Here is a 23,609-nt window from a genome sequence, read left to right on the forward strand (position 1 = left end):
CTGTGTCTCTACTTTTTTCTCCTCATTGTAATTAGAAGAGAGTAGTGTTCACACTATCCAGGACTGTTATTTATTATTCCTTCTAACCAACACATAATAACTAGGATGACTCCCATACACCCAGTTCATCTATTTGTCTTTTCTCTTTCCCCATGCAATACCAGCTATTCTGGTATTTAGTAATTGGTGACGCCTCACTTTAGCACAGGTTTTTAACCATCTGTAATCCCAGGCAGAGTGACACCTAAATTGATAAACTTACAAGTGAAAAAGGGAAAATTGTATGCATAGGCTCTTACCTGCACTCCTAGTGAGTGATAACTTCTTTTTTAGAGGGATATCTGTTTCCTGGTTCTATTATTAATACATTTTAATTTATAGTCACAGCTACAGCTTTTATTTATTTTTTGTAGCCCTATGTTATCTTGCACTCTATATTTTTTCTCCCTCCCTCAGTAGTATTGGTCTTTTTATTATTCCCCTCCTCCACACATATGGGGCGAGGTTATTTATGACTGTAAAGCAACTGGCGCCATATTTGAATAATACCTGTATCTACTCTACATCCCCGCACCTTGGATAGTGTGCTTGCCAAGTAACTAACTGAAATTCTGTTCTTGCAGGATAACCTGCAGCTATTTCATTGATTTTATAGTTTCACAACCATTTAGGTTCATAGGTTCATAAATTAGTACTAGGCTAATTGCCTTTGTGGGCCATTTTAAGCCTAGCCAATTACCCCATGTGAGAATCAAACCCTGCACCTTTGGTTTATAAGGCAAACACCTTAACCATTATGCCGACTTCCCACCCCTTTTTTTCTCTCAACATACACTGTATATTGCTTTTGCTTGTCTAAAGTGTATAATTTTTAATGACAGGATGCTAGACTGAGGCTATATGCCCGTCTATATGGGGAATTATGTTGGTCTAGCATTATAGTGATCCCAGTGAAATGTGGCTTATGGCTAAATTAACAGCTGATTTGTATGAAGAGCCAACATTGATTTAACATTAGTGATCTACTTGAACTACATTTTTCTGCTGTAAGACACTATCTAGAGCATTACAAGACTAGAAAGACTTCACCGTTTTACGTCATTACTCTGTTGTATTATAGCCACTATCTACAGAACTTAGGCATCTACTTGATATACAGCATTGTCATATATTGCTAAGACCTGGAACTGCTATGTGATGTGATCTAAACTAATGCTCAGTTGTGTTTCTATAGATAATGATTTACTTCACTGTTTTTGATCTCCTTTAAACAAATGCTTGGGTGTCTTTCAATAGATACTGATGTATTCTAATGTTTTGATAATTTGAATGATTTTTTATTTAGCTGCTGCTTGTAGTCAGAATTGTTTTTTTTTTTTTGTTTCTCTTTTCCTTTTCACCATCTAAATTCATTCTTCTCCTCATTCCAGTTTTCCAACTTTCCTGAGCCACTGCATGTGCAACCCCCCACCTGAGCTTCCAAATTTAATCACTCAAATCACACAGGTTTTCTCTGCAAAAAGGGCCACTGGGAATGCCTAAGTGAAACAAGGACAGCATAATTTGGACATTCAATGCATGTTGTAACACTGTGGTAACTAAACTGCAAAGTAAAGTAAATTGTTCCCTGTCTCTCTACTTTTTTATCCTCATTGTAATTAGAGGAAAGTGGTGTGCACACTATCCAGGGCTGTTATTTACCATTCTTTCTAACTAACACATAATTGCTAGGTTGACTCCCATACACCCAGTTCATCTAATTGTCTTTTCTCTTTCCCCATGCAATACCAGCTATTCTGGTATTTAGTAATTGGTGACTCCTCACTTTAGCACAGTCTTTAACTATCCTTAATCCCGGGCAGAGTGACACACAAGTTGATAAACTTACAATTAAAAAAGGGAAAATTGTACACATAGATTTTTACTTGCACTCCGAGCAACTGATAACTTTTATTGGGATATCTGTATCCACTCCATTCCCCTTCACTTCGCTTGGTCTCTCTCTGCTCCTTTACCCTACCCCCATTCCCACCCACCCCTATTACAATTGCATTATCCTAACCACAACTCCACCCTCCTTTGTTACTCAACCAATCACACACAGTAACAAATCAGTTTCATTCCATAACTCCACCCTCTCTTTCTCTGCAGCCTATCAAAAACAATATTCAGTCACTAACTTGCCATAACTCCACCTTTTCTCACTCTTCAATCACTCACATTTCAACCCTTATCACTAGCCTAACCCCTCCCCACCCTCTCTCCCTCTTCAGCCAATTTCATGTACTCTCTCCAACCTCTGCCCTACCCATAACTTACTAGATTTAAAAACCAAAATGAAAACGGACTAATACAGCTAGACACGGACTGTTTATTTAATGTAAGCGCTTTCGGGAGGGTTATTACCCAACCTTCTTCAGACCCTCTTCTGAAGAAGGTTGGGTAATAACCCTCCCGAAAGTGCTTACATTAAATAAACAGTCCGTGTCTAGCTGTATTAGTCCATTTTCATTTTGTTTTTTAAATCTAGTTTATTTTTTTTGTATTTATTTTGCTACCCATATCTTACCACCTTGACCCCCCCACCCAGACTAAGCTCCTTCAATTAGTAAACCAAATTATACCTTAATTTCACTCTACTAGAGGTTCACCAGCATCTTACATAAACATCCATCACTCTAACTTAATCGTATACTACTATCACCAACTTAAATTAATGCACTATTTTCTCTTTTCTACCATGTCCCTCACCCCATACAGAATTTTCTTCTTGTTCTCTGTCACCTTCATTATCCTAGCAAAGTTAATTGCTATCCAGCCACCTTATCAACCATCAAAGCCCAAAAACACTACATGCAGTCAAACCTCACCATTAGCAAGCTATTCAAACATATGCTCTAGCCTATACACCATAAACACATACCTACTTACCAAAATAAAAATCCTACTCTTACAAAAAACACCCATAGTATCTCTCTACTAAATAGCCAAACCAACTCTAAAAGGAAAATTTACCTGGTATTTTGCCAAAATACCATTCTAAACTACCCCTATGCGGAGACATTCACCCAAACGCTGGCCCATCCTCCAGCCCCTCTAACTCCTAAGTCATTTAAGTTTTTAAACTTCACATCTGAACCTTCAAAGTATCAGAAACAAAATCACAGTGTTTCACACCAGGATAGCCCATAACGAACCTGATATAATAGCTGACACCAAAACATGGCTAAAACCCTACATAAAGGACGCCAAATTCTCCCCCCCAGGCCATTCCTGCCTAAGGTCAGATTGACCACACAAGAGAGGTGGCAGTGTGGCAATAATTCACTCTAACACCTATACCATTGTCCCATACTCTAAACAAATTCTGCTATTCTCACCATTGAAATAATTGTTTTCTTCCTAAAAATAAACAATTGCAAAAATCTCTGCATCATAACCCTGTACATTACCCCTGGCAATAACATTCCTCTACTAGAAGACATACCCTCCTGGACATCAACTAATATCGAAAATGAAACTATCATCCTGGCTCGATGTCTTCCACCAAAATCCCCACTCCAGCACTAACTTACACAATTTTGCCCAACTAATTCACAGCACATCTAGGCCAAACAGAAACAACAACAATGGCTCCATTTTGGACTGGATCCTAGTCTCCAATCCAAACAATATCTCCTCAGCTGGCACACTACCCAACAGCATTAGTGACTACTTCCCTGCCTATAGAATAGGTAAAGTCACTTTAGCACCAAGCCCACACTAATATAAGCTATCAAGAAACTTACCTCACTTTAACTCAACCACCTTTAATGAAATCCTATCAAGCCTCAACTGGGAGGCCCTAAACATCCTTCCCTTAGTTGAGGCCATTGAGTTATTCAACTCAACATTCCTTAAACAATCTAGCACCTGTCCAAAGAAAAAGAGTAAAAAACACACATGCCAGCTGCATTACCAGACCTACTAAAAAATGTATGAATTCTAGGGACAAAGTCGGAAAACTGTGGCAGAAAAATAAATACCTGTCAGATCTACTACAATTTAAACAACTCCACAATCAGGTTAAACATCTAGTATTTAAAGCCAAGAAGGCACATAACTTACATCTACAAAGTTACCATAAGCGAGACCCAAACAATTCTGGAATTCCATCAATTCCCTACTAAACCAGGATAAAAAAATAATCCTTTCCCAAATCCTGATAAATCACGTACATAATTAGCCACTCTCTTTAATATTTAATTCATCAACACTATATCCAACCTGACTGTTACTTTCACTCAAATCAACTCTATTGATACCTCCAGTTCACCTAATCAGTCCTCTCAGCAAATCACTACACCATCTCTACCAAGTTTTTCCTTTTTCCCATACCCTCCGCAACTACAAATAAACTTCTCCTTAAGCTCAGACTCTGTATATTGCACCTGACAATCTACCACCCAAATTCTTAAAAATAGCAGCAAACTCCATTGCTTACCCTATCAGCATATTTCTTAACAGATCTATCAAAGAAGCCTACGTACCCAACATCTGGAAAAAGGTCTATATTCTCCCATTTCACAAAGGTGGAAAAAGCACAGACATTTCTAACTTTTGACCTATTGCAGTCCTTTCTCCAATCTATAACATTTTAGAACAATGTATCCACATTCAGCTTCTTAACCATCTGCTTCACAACCACATCCTATCCCCTACCCAGCACAGCTTCAGGCCAGGCCACAGCAGCAGCACAACTGCCATCATCTCCTACTTAGATACCTTAACTGGGCTCGAGACACAGGCAAATGGTCTCCTTTCTATTTCTTGACCTCTCTAAGGCTTTTGATACTGTCTCCCACCCTCTTCACCTATCAAAAATCTCCAACATATGCATCTCACTCCCCCACCCTTAAGTGATTCACAAGCTACCTTATAAACAGACAACACTCTACCAAATGGCAACACTATTTCTCTCCATCCCTTAATACAACCACAAGTATCCCGCAAGGTTCAATATTAGGACCCCTTCTTTGCAACATCTTTATCAACAACGTTCATACTTTACTCAAGGATCTTTAATCCAATGCACATATGACTCTACCATCATCTACACTGCTTACTCCACATCTGAGCTACAACAAGTTACCCAAAATGCTCTCACAATCACTGAAACCTGGATGGCCTGCAACCATCTTGCAGTAAACCCCAACAAAACTAAACCCATGCTTTTCACCCCTAAGAAAACAGTTTCTTTAAATAAGAATGAGTTCTCCATTCATGCCCAAAATAATACCACCATAGAGGTAGTCTCACATACAAAACTTCTGGGCGTAATCATAGATGAAAACCTCACATTCAATCTATACATACAAAACAGTATAAAAATGCATCAAAAACTTGGTATGCTGTACAGGCACAAATAATTCCTTAACCACTCTACCAAAAAAAAAAAAAACACTGGCCTCTACCTTCCTACTACCCTATCTCTTATATGGTGCCCCTCTCCTTACCAACATTCAGTCTTCTTCTAAATCCAAACTTGAGAAGTGTTACAATAAGATTGCTAAGTTTGTAACCAATGCAAAACACTCTTCCCAGCACTGTTTATCACTGCATGCTCTAAAGTGACTTGAACTCCCTCTGTACCTTTCTTACCTACAGCTAGTCACTGCACACAAATTCATTTTCAAGCCAGCAGATTGCCTAGGTCTATCCTCTCTACTCCCCCACTACCAAACAATATGACATCTCAGATCCGAACATAAGCTACTCCTAAAAGTAGAAAAAGCAAACATCTGCTGGCCAAATTCTTTACTCCTTTACTATGGCCAAACTGTAGAAATCTCTCCTATCATCAATCAGGACCACTAGCAATCCAATTACCTTTAAAAAAATTCTGAATCAGTGTCTGTCTTCCTTATGGAAATGTAACGTACATGAACCCAGACTTCATCTCTCAAAACCTGATTCCCTCCATCAGTCTCCGCTCTGTTCACTTTAACCATTCCTCTGCCTAGCTCACCCTTTATCCTACATCTTACTGTTTCCTTCTTTTCTATAACTTCCTGTGCCCTCTACTGTGAATTATCTACATATCTAAATATTGTTGTTGCAGGCTTGGAATCCTGATCTATTAATGATGAGTATTCTTGCTATGCTACTACTTTAAACTATGTAATAATATCATCGTTTGATACTAAGACTAAATACGTTGGTATACATCCACGTATGTTACTTTTATAATCCCATATTGCACTATAGGTAATTCATTGAATTTAATGTACCAATGATTTGTGTTATAGTATACATCCATGTATGTTATTTTGTAATCCTATATTGCACTATATGTTTATTTGTTGACTCTAATGTACCAATAACTTGTGTTATTGTTCTGCTGCTGTTACAATTGCATTGCAAACACTTTCCTGTGGAGCTTTTCTCCCCGGGCTTCCACTAAAAATGGGCTCATGTAGGGCCAGTGGACTTTCCCAGTAAACAAATGCAAATAAATAAATAATAATAAATAAATAGTCTGCACTGTATTTTTGATATACTTACAAAAAGCACACTGTGAGAACTCTCAGCTTGAAGTAAAACTGTAAATGCTAGAATGTGAATTATTCCAGTTACCCTGTTTGTTAGCATTCTGAGACCCTAATGATGCATGCATTTCTCTTGAAAAGATAAAAAATGTTGATCCACAGATTTGCTGGTTCACAAGTATATATGAGGCTATCAGTAAAACAGACCATTAGGATCCAAGCCACTGCAGGTCCCTGCAGCTGTTCCCTCTATCCATAAATTTCTGAGGAGTTAAACCAGACTTGAATTTATACTTCCTCATCCATATATCCAGGTTATATTTAAATGGAGTAAGGAGTTTCTTCGTTTTATATGGAGAAGAAGCATATTTAATAGTTATGGGATCCCTACAGAGAAGCATCTGACTGACCAGCAGCTTCTGATAATATTACAATGCAAACTCAGATCTCAAAATTGTTTTTTAGTAGTTGGCCAATCAGACAGGGTCATTTGCAGCCATGTAAGCTAGGCAAAGATCCCAATGTAGAAGTTTGTAAGAGATGGTACAGAGTGATAGGGTTTTAAATGTTCTGGGCAGTTCAAGGAGGTCATACCAGGGATGTTCTTGGTGAGGAAGCAGTTTGGCTTATCTAGTTGTGCAATATGCCTAAATATATAGATAAAAAGGGGTTATCATATTCTATTATGGAATGATAAGGAATAAGTAGAGAGGGACAATAAATCCATTGACCTTGATATGCCTTTAGTTATTGTTTGCATTAGGTAGAAGGATTTCCTAATGATAGATGATATGCCATGTTCAAAATAGAGGTCACCGTATATGAATATACTAGCACCCCCTATGGCAGTTTCTATTTGAGGAATGTATCATTTATAAGATAGGTGCAGAGGTGTAGTTGCTTTCCAAAAAGAACAGTACTGCTTCCTTCCCAAAGAGAACAATATAACATTTCTTTGCATCAGTCTTAAGACTGTCTTCCTCACACCAATACTTTGCAAGAATTATGACCTGTCGGATGATACAAATGCCATCTAGTGAGCATATGACAGCTTTAAGTTGCAGTCATTAGCAAACATAGCAGGACATTGATCTTTTACATCAGTTTGGACATCAATGAAATATATACCAAAGTGGAGCAGTGCAAAAACAGAACCCTGTGGGATGCCACTGGTGATATATCTGTTCAAGAACTGTGTGCCAACAGCCCACACATGGGGGTCCTGTCTGAAAGCCAGTCTTCTATCCAGTGAGTTCCATTAGGGTTTACATTTAATTTGGTCAGCTCCTCAATATTGCCAAAGTGTGATACAGTGTCAAAGGCTTTGAAATCCAGGTAGGTAGGTAGTGTGAACTAATTTGCCATTATCCAGTCCTATAGTGACTTCCTCAAAAAAAGACATTAGATTTAGTAGGAAGGACCTACCTTTCACAAAACCATATTCATTTGAATCGAGGGCTTGTAGGCAGCTAATATCACTGTTTATAAGCTCCATAATGATACATTAAATTACTTTTTTAAATGATGCTGGTAAAGCTAACTGGTGTCTAGTTTCTTGGATAGATTCCAAAACAGGTCCCCTCAATACCTTGGCACAGACCTATTAGAGACTAAGATTTAAGAAGTTTGAGAGGAAATCTGTGAAGCAGTGTTTTATCTTAATAATAAGATCCTTTTTTAGGGAGTGAGGGCTTCTAAGGCTTCTTCTGCCATAATTATAGGCAGTAATATGAAGTGAACAGATCAAGTGGAAGAACACAAAGGAGATAGTGGAGAGAAGTTTGAACTAAATTTATCTGCTAATATATTGCTGATGTTTTCCTGGTCAGAGTAGGTAGTACCATTGAAGATCATCTCAGTGTACTGCCGAGTTTTGTTCCTAAGAGTAGGTAGTACCATTTGAGATCAGTTCAATACAGTGCTGAGTGTTGTTCCTAAGAATCCGTAGTTCCATTAGAGATCAGCTCAGTGTAGTGCTGAGTATTGTTCCTAACAAGTAGTACCATTTGCAGATCAGTAAAACCACAACAGGCACCCAAAGAGGCAGAAGGTAATTGTTTAATTGACACCAATAAAATCCTGTAACTAAAATATTCGTGACATCCTACCAACTTGCCACAAATAGAGATGAAAGTAGATAAAAACTTGCACATTTTTTAAAAGAACTTTAAAATAAATATATAAATACTAAAACCATCACAATGTGTTGGACAGATTAAATAAACTTGAATCAAAAACCAACAAATGGAACTTGCAAAACAATATATATACTTATTTTATAGTTTTGCAGCTCTCGTTTTTAAAATAGGGGCAATGAATATGTATTCATTCAGCCCTGGGAATCTATTGGCTTCCAATAACAAACTGCCAAAATATTTCTCTCACCTCTATCCAATTTTCCCACCCCCCCCCCCTCACATCACATTGCACCTTCTCTACAACAAAGAAGCCCCATTTTGCTTGGGGACATGTCAGTGTATGTTTAAACAAGGCATTTTTAATATCTTCGACTCTAATAGCATATAAATGCTCATAAATCCTCCTTTTGAGTTTACGAGTAGTTTTTCCAATGTAAAATGCACCACAGATCATTTGCAGATCAGCTTACTGCAATGCTGATTATTGTTCCAGAAGTAGGTAGTCCCAATAGAGATCAGCTCAGTGTAGTACTGAGAATTGTTACTAAGAATAGGTAGTAACATTTAGAGATCAGCTCAGGGTAGTGGTGAATATTGTTCCTAAGAGCAGGTAGCACCATTAGAGATCAGGTCAGTTTAGTGCTGACTATTGTTCCTAAGAGTGCATAGTACCATTAGAGATTAGCTCAGTGTAGTGCCAAGCATTGTCCCTAAGATTCCTGACATAGATAAAAAATAATTTGTGGTTATCTTTGGTTGATGTGGAAATATATAATTAATGCTTGGATGTCTAGATGTTGATCTTATCTCCAAGTTTGAGGCTGACGAAAAGCGCTTAAATAAATTTTATTTATCTTCACAACAGTTTGTATTTGCTGTCTGCACTTATCTCCTACCCATATTTTCCTGTTACTGGTTTGTTTAGCCTGTTTGTGGTATATGGATGTAGTTACCCAGAACTTCTTTGCCAGCAGTCCAAATGCCATTATTGCTCTTTGGTCTGAATGCCTTGTCGCTGTGCTAAATACCTAGCCATCAGTTAGTGCCCCATTTTTGTTGTTTTTATTTTATTTTATTTTATTTTATTTTCATATACTTTATTTTGCTTACCTAGAGTTCATTTTTATTTTTATTTATTTATCTATTTATTTTATTTTACATTTGTTAACCGGGCTAGTCTAGCTGGATATATTTCCATTTTCAGTAGAGGCCCAGGGAGAAAAGCTCCAGCAAAATAAAAATATTAAAAAATAAAAATGTTGTAACATGGTAAATAAAAGGATTTAAAAAGTAAAACAAGTAATAATAACATACTGAAGATATTTGCACTTGAAAGAGTGACAGAAAATGTAGCACAGTACGATTCATAAGGAATTTTACACATCAAAAGAAGAAAGATTTTTAGCAGTATGTTGATTAGAGTTCAAACATTAATAGCCTTGCTTGCATGAATTAGCTTTAAAATGTTAGTAAGTTTATTTGGAAGAGGAAGTATCAGTAGTGAAAGTAGGTGGTTAGTCAGGGTTGCTACAAGGGCATAACCAGTGTGTTTTGAGGTATGTTTTGAGTTTTTGTTTAAAGAGAGGCAGAGCAGAGAGTTGAGTTAGTTCATTGGGTAGCTGGTTCCAATTTTTACCCACTGTGTTAGTAAACAGGGAGTCACCAGCCATGTTGTTAGACTTGGCTATGCTAGCGAGGAGTTTGCTAGAAGAACCTAGGGAATTCAGATTGTTATAGGGGATTAAGAGATTGGAGAGTATAGGGGTGGTGTTGGTTTGGTAAAATATCTTGTGGGCAATGGTGAGTTGGGAGATAACCAGATGGTTTTGGAATTCAAGCCAGTCTAGTTGCCAAAGATTCAGACAGTGGTGGGTTCTAAAGGGATTGCCAGTGGCAAATCTGGCAATGTTATTATAGGAAGTTGCCAGTTTGTTAAGATTATTTTTCTTTAGGATAGTATATATAGGTGAGGCGTACAGAAGAGTTGAGGTTAGATGGGAGTGAGCAATCTTGGTTCTGGCTGTTGGGGTTAGGAAAAGTTTGATTCTATATAAGGAGCCTATTTTTCAATTGACAGTTTTAATGGTGTTATTTATATGATAATCAAATGTAAGGTTATTATCAATGGTAATTCCTAACAGTTTAGTGATAGAGTCAGGGAATATAATAGTGCCATTATTAGAAGTGACTGAGAAATCTATGGGGGAGGACTTAGTAGTGGGAGTAAAGTGAAGGAGCTTGTTTTTTTGGCATTAAGAAGGAGGCAGCATTTTGTAAACCATGTTTCTACAATGTTAAAAACATTTTGAGCAATAGAATGTAGTTCTGAAGGGGAATACGCTGAGCATACTAGTGTGGAATCATCTGCATATTGAATGCAGGTGGCTTGAGGAATTGCTACATGAAGGTCATTGATAAATAATGAGAAAAGAAGTGGTCCAAGAATAGAGCCCTGAGGGACTCCAAGGGTGACTGGCAGAAAGGAAGAAATTTGATTTTCCCAGAGAACAGCCTGTTGCCTGTTGCTAAGGTAGGATCTGAATCATTTAACAGCCTGAGAGTCAAAGGAAAGGGATTCAAGAATATTGATTAGAAGGGTGTGGTTTACCATGTCGAAAGCTTTTGAGAGGTCAATAAAGAGTGCAGATGAGAGAATGTTTTTATTGCGGTTTCTATTGATGGTATCTGTAAAGGATAAAAGGGCAGTTGTGGTACTGTGTGATGGCCTAAAGCCATGTTGGAAGTTTGCTATTATGTTATGTTGGGATAAATGATGTAAAAGTTGTTGGTGAATGCATTTTTCCATAATTTTTGCTTAGGGTGATAAGAGAGCTATTGGCCGATAGTTAGAGTAGTCATTTGAGTTATCACCTTTATGTAGGGGGATAATGTGGGAGATTTTCCAAATGTCTGGAATGGTTCCCTCCTTAATTGTCCTATTTATAAGGATGGATATAGGGTAGGCAATAACTTTGGCTGCTTTTTGGAGATATTGTGACGGTAGCTGGTCAGCAGAAGTAGTACAAGGCTTGAGTTTTTGGATGCATTTATAGATGAGAGTAGTAGATATGGGTTGCAGTTTGAATGTAGGTAGAGTGCCTGGTATGGTGGTGGGAAGGCTTGAGTTGTCTGGGATTAGTTGACTAGCTAGTAATTGCATGGTCTCAGTGAAGAAAGAATTGAAGGTATTGACAGTTTGATGGGGGTATTTGGATCGGCATCAAGTGGGGTGGGTGTTCGAGAGTGCCCTGGGGAAAGGAGTTTATTGATACTAGACCAGAACCTCTGGGGATTATTTTGGTGAGTTTGTTGCAGTTTACAGTAGTAGTTCTTTTTATCTGTAAGTATTGCCTTTTTTGTACTATTTCTCAGCTGCCTAAAATTTAGTTGATCAGAGATATTTCTGTTAACTCTCCACTTAGCCCAAGCTTTGTTTCTAAGCAAAATTTGATGTCTGGTTTCTTTAGAAAGCCATGGGGCTGGGTTAGACTTCATTCTGATGGACCATTTAGGTGCATGCCTATCCAGATAGATAAGAATTTAGAGTTAAGATACTTTACAGCCTCTACAAGTGGTAGGGTTTTTAAAGGGTTCTAGTCACAGGCACTGAGTTCATTTTGAAATAATTCTGAGTTAAAGTATTTGGTAGAGCGTCCTATCCTAAAGGTGGGGAAGTTGGGAAGATCATTTCTTTCTCTTATGATGTAGGTCAAAATATGATCACTTACATTGTCTGGCAGTGTTCCTACCTTGTAAGATTGTTTCTGTCTATTTATAAGTATCCAGTCTAAGGTGCTCTCTTTTTTATTTGGTTTGTTAATTCTGGTTGTGGTGTTGATAGTTTGGCTAAAGCTGTGGAGGTTAATATGAGAGGTAGGATTTTCAGCAATGACATCTTTCGAGTCAATATTAAAGTCACCTAGTATTATTGTTTCTTGGGGGTAAGTTGAAAACACCCAGCTTAGTATAGCCTCTATTGTAGAGATATTATTTCCGGGTGGTAGGTAAATACAGATAATGTATAAAGATTTGTTTGGGTTGATTTGAAGTTTAGTGATGAGAACTTCTGCGTTACTATCCTGGGTTGGATTATATGGTAAGGTGGAGATATGAAGTACATCTTTGAATAGAACTGCTACTCCACCACCTTTGCATTTTGTTTGATCTTGTCTCACTATATTATAACCTTGGAGAATGATTTCATTGTCTTTAGTTACTGGTTTCAACCAAGTTTCAGTGAGGCAAAAGATGTCAAAGGAGTGAATATCTAGAAGGGTATGGAGGTGGGCTGCTTTATTATTAATGCTTTGGATATTTAGATGTCCTATTAGGAAAGAGTTATTGAGTTTGGGGTGGGTTGTTAGGGTGATGGGGTTGGTAGGGCCAGGGTTGGGGTGGATGTCACATCTTTTAAGGAGGGATTATTTAGTTTTAGTACTGACTTATACCTGAGGTTAGTTTGAACTTTCACTTTCTTTATTGTGGGTTTATTGTGTTTAATGTGGGAGAGTCTATGGTATTTAGGTAGTAGGTAGCTGGGAATGAAAGTTATATTAGTATGACTATTAGATGCTATATGAGTGTAAATTGCTGTTTGTTTTAGAGAGTGGTTAAAATGATAATCGTACAGTTTTTCAAAGGTGGTGAGAAGGTAGGTAGAGGTGAGGACAGTTGAAAGTATAACTACAAGTGTTAGCTTGGTTAGATTACCCAGAGGCATCTTGTTGGGATTATAAATGAGAGGAGTAAGAAGTTTGGATTGAACAATAGGAGAAAAGAAGACAAAAGGATGAGAGAAGTGTAGAGAGGAGGGCACTAATACATATTAGTTAAGAGTAAAGGGATATGGTATGGTACTCAATATGTGGCTTGCTGTGAGTGATTGTTAAAAGGAAAAAGGTGTAGCTAAACTTTATGGGATGAAGTGATGTATGGGATTGGTTGAAAGAGAAAGAGAGGGTGTGGTTAGGGAAGTATAAGTGTAGGACCTATGGGGGTGTGTGAAAATTGGGGTAGGGTAGGGGAGCGGAGTGAGCCCGTAGGGCGAACGGAGTGGGTCAGAGCTGAGAGAGGCTGAGAGGCAATCAGTTATGCAGAGAGACTGTGTTCTACAGGCTTAGGATAGGTAAGAGACACGTTATGTTGCTACTTCTCAGAAAATTGTGAACAAAGGTATAGCTGTGTAAAGAAGAAAGGTGAGAGTAAAGAATTCTATCGCACAGAGAAAGGTATTTATAAATAGTTCTATGGCAAGAAAAGTAAGTTTAAACAGAGAGTTAATTAAGGGGGCCAGTGGCTGGAGTAGTAATTGACAAAAAAGCTGTCTAGTTTCTATAACTCTCAGACTTAACAAGGATAATTCCCTTTACAACTTTTCATGGGGTGGGGGGTAATTACTTGAGTAAAAAGTACAAGCAGGGATAGCAGAGAAAACTGGTCTACAGAGCTAGTGGATTTCTACTTCCAGTAAGAAACAGTTTTGCATGCCTTGAGGTCTCCTGCCCTCTAGTGTCATCCAAGAAGGAAAAATGTCAGTGTGGGAGGCAGATTCCCCATAAGGATCATCATGAATAGTGACTCTTTTATTTAGATACTTCTCATGACCATACCTCTTGCAGTGTTTGTAAGGCATTTGTGCCTAAGACAATCAGAAGCCATTTGTCTTTCCTGGCCATTTTTCTGCAAAACCAATGGCTTAAACGGTTAGCCCAGGGTAACATGGCAAAATCCACAAACCCCAAGATACTGCTGCTATGTAAGAAGAGGGCCAAGATGTCTTGGCCAGATTCTTTAACTGTCCAGCCTCTATTGGCTGTCCCTCTAGAAGTGGTTAATAGCTCTGTCACCTGTTCAGTGTCTACATCGCATTCCTCTGCAGTGACCCCGTCGGAGGCCAGTATGGATCTGTCTTGTTGCACTTCCTCTAAGGATTTGCAGACATTTGCTATGAACATCATGGCAGAACTGCAGTTGAATATATCAAAAGATCCTACAAGGATTCTAAAGATATTGGTAAAGAAGGCAGCTCCAAGTATACTCATTGAATCTCACCAAGGATCGAACATCCGGTATTTGTTAGGGCTGATGTCCCTTCCCAGAAAAGACAAAAGGCAAATCATGTTTTGGTCCACACTAAGGATCTTCAAAAGGGAATAGCTAGAGTTTACTCAGGGTTTGTTTTCTGCTTTCATGGCCCTGATGCCTCCTCAAGAGGTTTCAGTGCCTGCTCTTTCTTGGACCTCTACCACTTCTAAATGGCCTAGAGAACTGGATTCCTTGTATGAGGATTCAGAGTATAATGAGGAGTCCTTGTCCTGTTCTTTACAGACACCTTCACCTATGGCTTATGGTTCTGATGAGGAGGAGTTTGTTAGTTCTGAATCTTCTTTTGAGGAATTGTCCTTTGGGGACACAATTGCTAGGATGATAGAATACTTTAAGTGTGATTCTTGTCAAGTGTCTGATATTCAGAGGAGATATTATGAGTTGCTTCAGGTGGATACTCCTAAACCATCAGCAGCTCCTCCTGTGTTGGCTGCCTTGTTAGATACTTTCATTGCTGCTTCCAAGTCTCCTGATTCTCAGTCTTCTGCTCCTAAGTAAACTCATAGATTCTATAAGGTTCCTGAGGATTGTCAGTTTTTATTTAAATGTCCTTTTTCTGATCCTGCTGTCGTATCAGTCTCTTCTAGCAAAACATAAAAGCTCTTGCCCTCTTCCAAACATTTGCCTTCTGATAAGGATATGGCAATAGAGCGTATTGATAAGAAGGTTTACATTGCTTTTACTTTGGCCTTTCGAGCTATTAGTTACCAGACCCACATGACCAGGTATGCCTGGCACTTGTCAGGTTATTTTTGACCTCCATGATTCTGGAGGCAAATCTTCTGCCTTATCTATTTTAGATTCTGCTTCTCAAGTCATTTGCCACTCTATCAACTGTAGCTATGATGCTGATGATGCCTCTTCCGGGGCTGTGGCTTTCTGTCATGAGGCATTATTCTCTGCTTTGTCTCCAGTTTTTGCCTGAGGACATTATGACCAAGTTGTTTGATGCTCCTTTGGATAATAAACATCTTTTTGGGACTGCTGCTACTGACCTGTTTAAGTCTATCTTAAGAGAAAGGCAAAGCATTGCAGGACCTTAAACATATTTTTGTCTCTCCTATCCCTAAGTTCTAGAGGAATTATCCTTCTAGGTCTACTTTTGTCCACAGGCTGCCCCGCCATACCTCCAAGGGCTGGAAGAGTGGTAGTCAAGCCTCCTCTGCTAAGACTTCTCAGAATTCTGTGGCCCAGAAGCTTCCTTTATCTGATAAGCCTGCTTCTTTTTCACAATTTGTCTTGACTTCTCCAAGACTAGGTTCCTTTCTCCCTTCTGCTTTCTCATTGTGTTCCATATTGGCTTCTCATCACTTCAGAGTCTTGGGTTCTTTCTATCATCCATCAGGGTTACTTCATGATATAGAAGTCTCTATCTCCTTTTTCAGAGGTCCTAGGGTCCCTGGTGAACCAAGGAACCATTCACCCTATTCTTCCTTCTCAAAGTGGAAAAGGGTTTTTACTCAAGGAGTTTCTTAGTTACTCAAAAGAAGGGTACTTGGACACCTAGTATGGATCTCTCCCTGCTTAACACTTTTCTCAAGGTTCCATATGTTCAGATGCTTACTCTTCAAGCCCTTTTTACTTTTTAACTTCCCAAAGCTTTTCTGGTGTCTTTGGATCTGAATCATGCTTACCTTCATATCCCTATTTGCCCTTTTTTCAGGATGTTTTTATGTTTCTTTTTTCATGTTCCATTCTCTGCTTTGCACTTTGGCCTTTCTACTGCCCAAAGAGTATTCAGAAAATGCCTAGCTTCAGTGATTGCTTTCTGCAATCTCCAAGGAATTCAGATGTTTCCCTATCTAGATGACCTTTTGCTTTTTGCACCTTTTTCCAGTCACCTGCTATAGGATCATGAGTTCACCATCTCTCTTCTTCAAAGTCTGGAGTTCACTATCAACTTCCAGATGTCTCTCCTGACTCCGTCTCAGGATCATATGTATTTGGGATGCAGGATTCAGAGACTGCCAGTGTTGGCCTCTATTCCATCTCCAAACATTTTGCCATTAACACCTTATTTTACTCTTTTCTTCTAACTGCCATTCCAGCCAGAAAGCTTCTTCAGGCCCTGAGATTCATGGCCTCTTCTATTCCAATGCTCTCTCTTGCCAGACTGTAGATGCAGATGTTTCAGTGGTAACTCAAGTCAGTGTGCCTGTAATATTGCCATCCTCTGGATTTCAGTACACCACATCTTCACTGTCTAAAGAAGGAATTTGAGTGGTGAATTCAATAATTTGCTGTCAACGCTGGTCTGCCCTTTCAGTTTCCATTCCTTCTCAAGAACTGTTTACCAATGTCTCAGACATGGATTGGGCGGTTTGATGTGGTCACTTGAAATTTCAGGGTCTCTACCCCCCCCATCAGAAGACAGACATATCAACATCAAAGAAATGAGAGCTCTGATTCTGGCCTGTCAAGATTTTAATCACATGTTTTCTCCTGGCCCGTTGAAGGTGTACACAGAAAACACTACAGTGATGTGGTATGTCAACAAGCAGGGAAAATCAAAATCTTTCCTCCTCTACAGGATGGTTCTTCAAGCTTAGGAGGTGGCTCTCAGCTATCACATTACTCTTCAGGCAGCTTATATTCCTTCAGAGCACAATCTAGTGTCAGAATCTCTGAGCCAGTCCAAAACACAGGCTAATGAATGGTTGCTTCACAGAGACATGTTTCTGGACATTGTCCATCATGGAGTATTCCTCATGTACATCTTTTTGCCTCCCCTCTAAACAGACAGCTCTCTCTCTCTCCCCCTTCTCTTCCAGAGAGCCATGCCATCTGGCATGGAAGATGGATGCCCATTCTTTTCCTTGGAAGGAGATGTTTCTCTATGCCTTTCATCTTCTTCGTTTACTTCCAAGAATCCTGCAGAAGATTCAGTTGGATGCCCCAAAAATCTTGCAAGGGAATCCCTTTTGGCTAAGACAGTGCTGCTTTTCCCCTCGTAATGCATCTGGCCTGGGGCAATCACCACAAGTTACCTCACTAGTTGAACCTCCTCATACAGGACAAGGTGTCTCTCATCCATCCTCCCTTGTTCACTCTGCATCTGATGAAGTCTCTAAATGTGTAGGTGTTAAATAAAAATAAGGATTACAACACAGGAGGCTCAGATGCAAAAGTTTACTAGTGTACACCAGGAGGCAAAAAACGTACAAGTACAGACTTTTGTCTCACAAGATACAGGAAGTATACAATTCTTATAGTTTCTACTTTCTAGTTTGTGCCCACCTTTCTGACGTGGTTAGTCACAGGGCACCTACATCACTATGGTTCACAACATCCTATTCATAAAGATTGCTGATGTTACATATTTAAAAAAGTTTCCCCTTGGGAATAATATAGCCTTGCAAAGCACCTAGCCAGTTATAATGTCTTTCAGTAAATGTTACTCCTTCAAGGTTTCAGGCCTGCTAAAATACAATAGCTGGTTCAGTCTTGTAATACACTTCTTTGTTCTTCTTGCAACATTCTCCCAACAGCTTATCTTGATAACATTTACAAGGCCAATTGTCCCAAAGGAAGGAGAAGAAGATTTTCAATGCTTTATACATTTAATTTCCTGACCCAGCAGATAATCATTAGTGAAAACATAAGCTTGCTGAGCTGGCTACTGCCAGGGTCAGAGTTCATATAAACTGTAGTTCGAAAGCTTCAAGCAATTACATGTAAAATCATTCTTATTGCCATATTAATAGAATAAAATGCATTATACACTATTTGCTTTTTAACTAGCACTTTATATATGTTCAAATACATATTTTTCTAACATTTTCCTCCCTTTTAATACTTTTATTCTATTCTGAAATATAAACAATGTCATTTCGTCTCCTAGCCTTCTCCTTTAAGGACTTTCAATCAGGTAAGTCATTTAGTTTATACTTCGGAAAGAATTTCATCTGAAATTAATTTTCTAACTCAATGTCTTGGTACAAAGTTTCAGTTACAGATATATCAAGAAAATCTTTAATTAATCTTTTCATGCAGGGAATCCCACAACAGACACATGCTCCTAATAGGAGCAGACCTACACAAATAGCAATCAAGATGTTCATTAGGATAGAGCCCCACCCACCAAACAGATTCTGGAAAAAGTTTGTCAGTGGGTTTGGGCCTGGTTCAGTCATGGCAGATACCTGCTGTATTACCTCTAGGTGGTCATTAATTTCATGTCGATTGTCTGGTATAAACGCACAGCATTCTTCTTTGATAAGCGCACCTCTCCCCGCTAGGGTCATGTCTACAGCCGTTCGATTTTCTAGCACTTCAGTTCTCTTTGCATTCAGTTCATCAGTCACTAGTTCGAGAGCAGAAAAAGTTGCATTACTCATTACTTCGAGAAGTTTCAACAGCTTTCTCAACTCCCAGATCGATTTGACTGCTCCATATGCTGGAAGTATTCCAGCCCAGGATATTACACTGTCACTCAAGTCCATATGAGTCAATTTTTCTTTATTCTTTACAGAATGATGGTCTTTCCAACCAGCTTTGATTTGTCCCACTGGATTTACAGGTTTTCCGATTGGACCTTCACGCTCGGCTACATCTCTCACATTTCGTATCTTACCCAGAGGTAATTCTGCAGTATGCCTTATGGCCGTAACCAGATAACCCAAAAAACAACAACTGCAGGACCAATTCTCAGGTAGCCATTTATATGCCTTTTTCCCACAAACAAAATAAAAGTTTTCTACTTTAGTACTGATGCGGGTTAATTCTGAATGAAACATTTTCTTGTCTATAATAGACAGTTGTTTATGCAAAACAGGATTTCTCTGCACTTCACTTAATGTTGTTTTCATTAAACTCAAATATGAATCATAATTCGGATTACAAACAGTGCCTCTATCTTTAACTTTAATGTAACATTTATAAGATATGGTTATATTACAGTTACTCCAACCCACTTGAAGTGTATCATTCTTATAGAAACATACAATTCCCTTCTGTGTGATAGGCAAATACAATGCGATTTTGTCTTGTGATGTTATAGATCCTGTATCAAAAAGTCAATTCTCCCAAGTCTCATTTATCCCCAAGGGGACAGCGGACATTAACAGTCCTCCATATGCTGTTGGTATAGCAGTACAAACCCAGCAATTTGAAATGCTCATAGTCTCTACATATACACGCTTCATAGCTAAGTTTTGATGCCAGTCTATAGACAGTTCTTCACGTCTCTCCACTTTCACTTGTGTGGTTACATGTAGGAAAAACCACAACAAAAGGAAGATCATCACAATCATAGTCAATAAATGCATAGTCAACAAGATGATTAAACAACATCTTTGGGGTTGATCTGTATTGTTGTGTATCAGTCATAAAATGTTTATCAAGTTGAAAATTTTTACCAGTTTACAGTTTCCACTTTGGACTCACCCAATTCTTCCTCTTTGTAACCTTCAACCACACCCAGGTCCCCGAAGTCAGCACTGCTTCCAATGGTCTGGTCTGTCTTTTATCTGAAAAAGAGTTCAACTGCAAAACAGTTTTATTTGTTAACAGTTTTCTCATGTAGCTAGCTAACGAGCTGTCAGCCTCCAGTTCTGCAGGCATGAGAGATATGCCCTTCCAAATATCATTTCAAAGGAGTCAAACATTTGGAACTGTTCTCATGTTCAGCAGTACCAAAGGCAGACAGCAAATCCAGTTTTTCTGTGTCTAGCTTCCTCAATTTGTTTTTTAGAATTCCATTGTATCTTTCCACCAGTCCTGCAGACTGTGGGTGGTAAGCACAATGATTCTTTAAGGAGATTCCAAAGAATCTCCCAAGCTGGTGGATCATCTGATTAACAAAATTTGTCCCATTGTCACTATAAATCCTTTCCAGTATGCCAAATCTAGGAATTATTTCTTTTACTAGGGCTTTTGCCACTGTTGCTGCATCCGGATTTTTTGTTGGAAAAGCTTCTACCCATTTAGAAAACATATCTATAATTACTAAACAGTATTTTTTCCCTTCACATTTATTCAACTCTATGAAATCCATACAAATAGTGTGGAACGGATATGGTGGTGTAGGAAAACTCCCTTGCTTTGGTTTGAATGCCCCTTGTGCATGATGTTTGTTACAAGTATGGCATGCTGCACAAAATTTTTTTTGTATAATTTTTTGAATCAGTATGTTTGGAATATTCAATTTACTAACTGTACCATCCCCCCTGTTGAGACATGGCACTGCCCATGGCTCAACAAAGCTGCATATCTAAATAAATTAGATGGTAATATTGTTTTTTTCTCTTTGGAGACATACAGTCCATTTTCGAGGATTGCACCTCATTTCTCCCATTTTTGTTTCTCTGCTTTTGTAGTTAATGTCTGCATTGTTTTTAACATTTCTAGATCTAAAATCTCAGAGGGTTGTAATTCCTCAGTTAAAAGTAAAGTTTCTGAGTCTGAGGCTGCTTGCTTTGCAGCTGCATCAGCTTTTGCATAGTTCTATCCTGTTGTTTTGTATGAGCTAAACATTTACAAATAGCTACTTTAGTAGGTAACTGAATAGAATCTAATAGGTTCAAAATAAGTTGCGCATGATTAATCGGTTTACCATTAGATGTTATCATTCCCCTATTTTTTAATTGTTGCGCAAAAACATGCACTGTAGAGAAAGCATACTGACTGTCAGTATATATGTTCACACATTTATCTTTCGCTAGAGTGATCAATTCTGCTGCTTGAGCAGATAAGCTATGCTGTAAAGGTTGGGCTTCTAAGATCTCTGTATCTGTAACTACTGCATACCCCACTAGATTTTTTCCTGTAGGACCCCTTCTGCACGAGCCATCCACGTAAAATGTCACCTCGGCATCATCCAAGGGCATATCAGTGAGATCTTGTCTGGGCAAAGTTGTTTGCTCAATTTCCTGCAGGCAGCTCCACAGGAGTTGTTTAATGTTGTACAACATTCAATTACCATATGAGGTTGGCTCAGCAGTATGGTCATACATGAAAGATGTCTAGCAGGAGAAAGATATGCTATTTTTTCTTGCAGTAAAATTATCGCGACTGCATGAGGCACTCTCATTGTGAGAGGGTGGAATAATACCACTGAGGCCGAAGCCTGTAATGCCATTGCAGCTGCGACCACTGCTTGCACACAGTGAGGCAACGATCGTGCCACTGGGTCTAACTGTGATGAATAGTAAGCTATCCCCATGCTGTTGCGTCAGAACTGACGTCATATATCCCTGTTTACAATCTACGGTCTGAAAGAATCGTTTGTGGTAATTCTGAAGTCCTAAAACTAATGAAGAAGCTATCAATTGTTTTAGTCTGCAGAAAGCTTTTTCTGCTTCGGGTGTCCATTGTAATAAATCTTATGCTGCCATTGGTGTTTTATATATTAAATCAGCCAGTGGAGCAGATTCTAAAGCATAGTTTGATATCCAACTTCGACAAAAATTAGTTGTTCCCAAGGACATCATTTCCTTCTTGGTTGCTGGTTTAGGTGCTTGTAAAATTGCTGTTTTTCTGTCTTCGTCTAATATTCTACCTTCATTGGATATTACATATCCTAGGTATCTAACCTGTTTTTTCTAAAGTTGTAACTTACTTTTGTTTACTTTATGTCCCTGTGCTGCTAATAATTTCAATAACGCTATAGTATCCTCTCTGCATTGATGCTGGGTGGGGGCTGCTAGCAAGATGTCATCTACATAAAGCAGAATCTGACTTCCTCCTGGTGGGGTAAACCCTGCCAGGTTGCTAGCCATTTCTTGTGCAAATATTGTTGGGCTTTCACAATATCCCTGTGGTAGTGAAATGTAAATGCAAACCAATACTGGCTATCAGGATGTATAGGTATCGAAAAGAAAGCATTGCTTATGTCTACTACAGTGAAATATTTTGTTTTAAATCGCTCAACAAGGGTCTGGCAGGTGCTCTAGGTATTATTGCATTGTTTACAGCTTGTAAGTCCTGTACCATCCACTTTTAACAGGAAATAGAGGGTATTACATGGTGAATCAAGAGATTCTAGGCTTGATTCCTTGCTCTGCATCTTTCCTCAAGGGTATTGTCTTTTTTGTGGTCTAAATGCTGATTTTGGTGTAATAGTAACTGGTCCTGCTGTTCGAATAAGTCCTACATCTGATTTGCCTGTTGATCAAAGAATCTCTGGTATATCACACAAGGCTTTTTCTTCTTCTTCTAATAAGAATGCTAATCAGCTGTCTTCACTAGTTTGTAAGTGTACAGCTGGATGTGTCTGTGTTAGCCAATTCAATTTCTGTTTTTGTATTCCCTGCTCTGATAATTCTAAATCAGTTTGTTTTTCCCATCTTGTTACTTTTTCTCCTAAGTCTGCCGATTTCATATTCTTGCTTTTTGTTAAGCTGACATGTGGTAGTCAATTAGATTTGTACAGTGTCATGAATTCCTGAGGTAATGAACAGCTTACCACACTGTTTCCCTCAGTATCCCAATACAAGGTTCGTAATACTAATCTGTTAGCAGGATTTTTGAATAATTCTTGCTCATATTCTTTATCAGGTCCTGGCATGCTACAGTAGTATAGAGTACAGTGTAACAAATGCTGTCGGTCAGTATCAAGGGAGGGGGCCTTACTGATGGCTACGTTCATCAGTTCCACGGTTACTGCCCCTGGACCAGTCGTAACTAGGTCCTGGCTGTACCAGAAAAGTCTCACGTATCCATTTGTCTTTGTGCCTCCATACCCTGCATAGTGGGAACATGCCAAATATCTGCATAAGATCTCTTCCCAGTAGGTTTACTGGACATTTTGCAGAAACTACGATTTTACTTTTCTGAGTCATACCTGAAACAGGGTCAGTTATTGCTATATCATGGGGATATAGCTGTCCATTTGCTGCTT

The sequence above is a fragment of the Protopterus annectens genome, chromosome 3.part0 (assembly GCF_019279795.1).
Source record: "Protopterus annectens isolate FY-2018-M chromosome 3.part0, PAN1.0, whole genome shotgun sequence".
Lineage (NCBI taxonomy): Eukaryota > Metazoa > Chordata > Ceratodontiformes > Protopteridae > Protopterus > Protopterus annectens.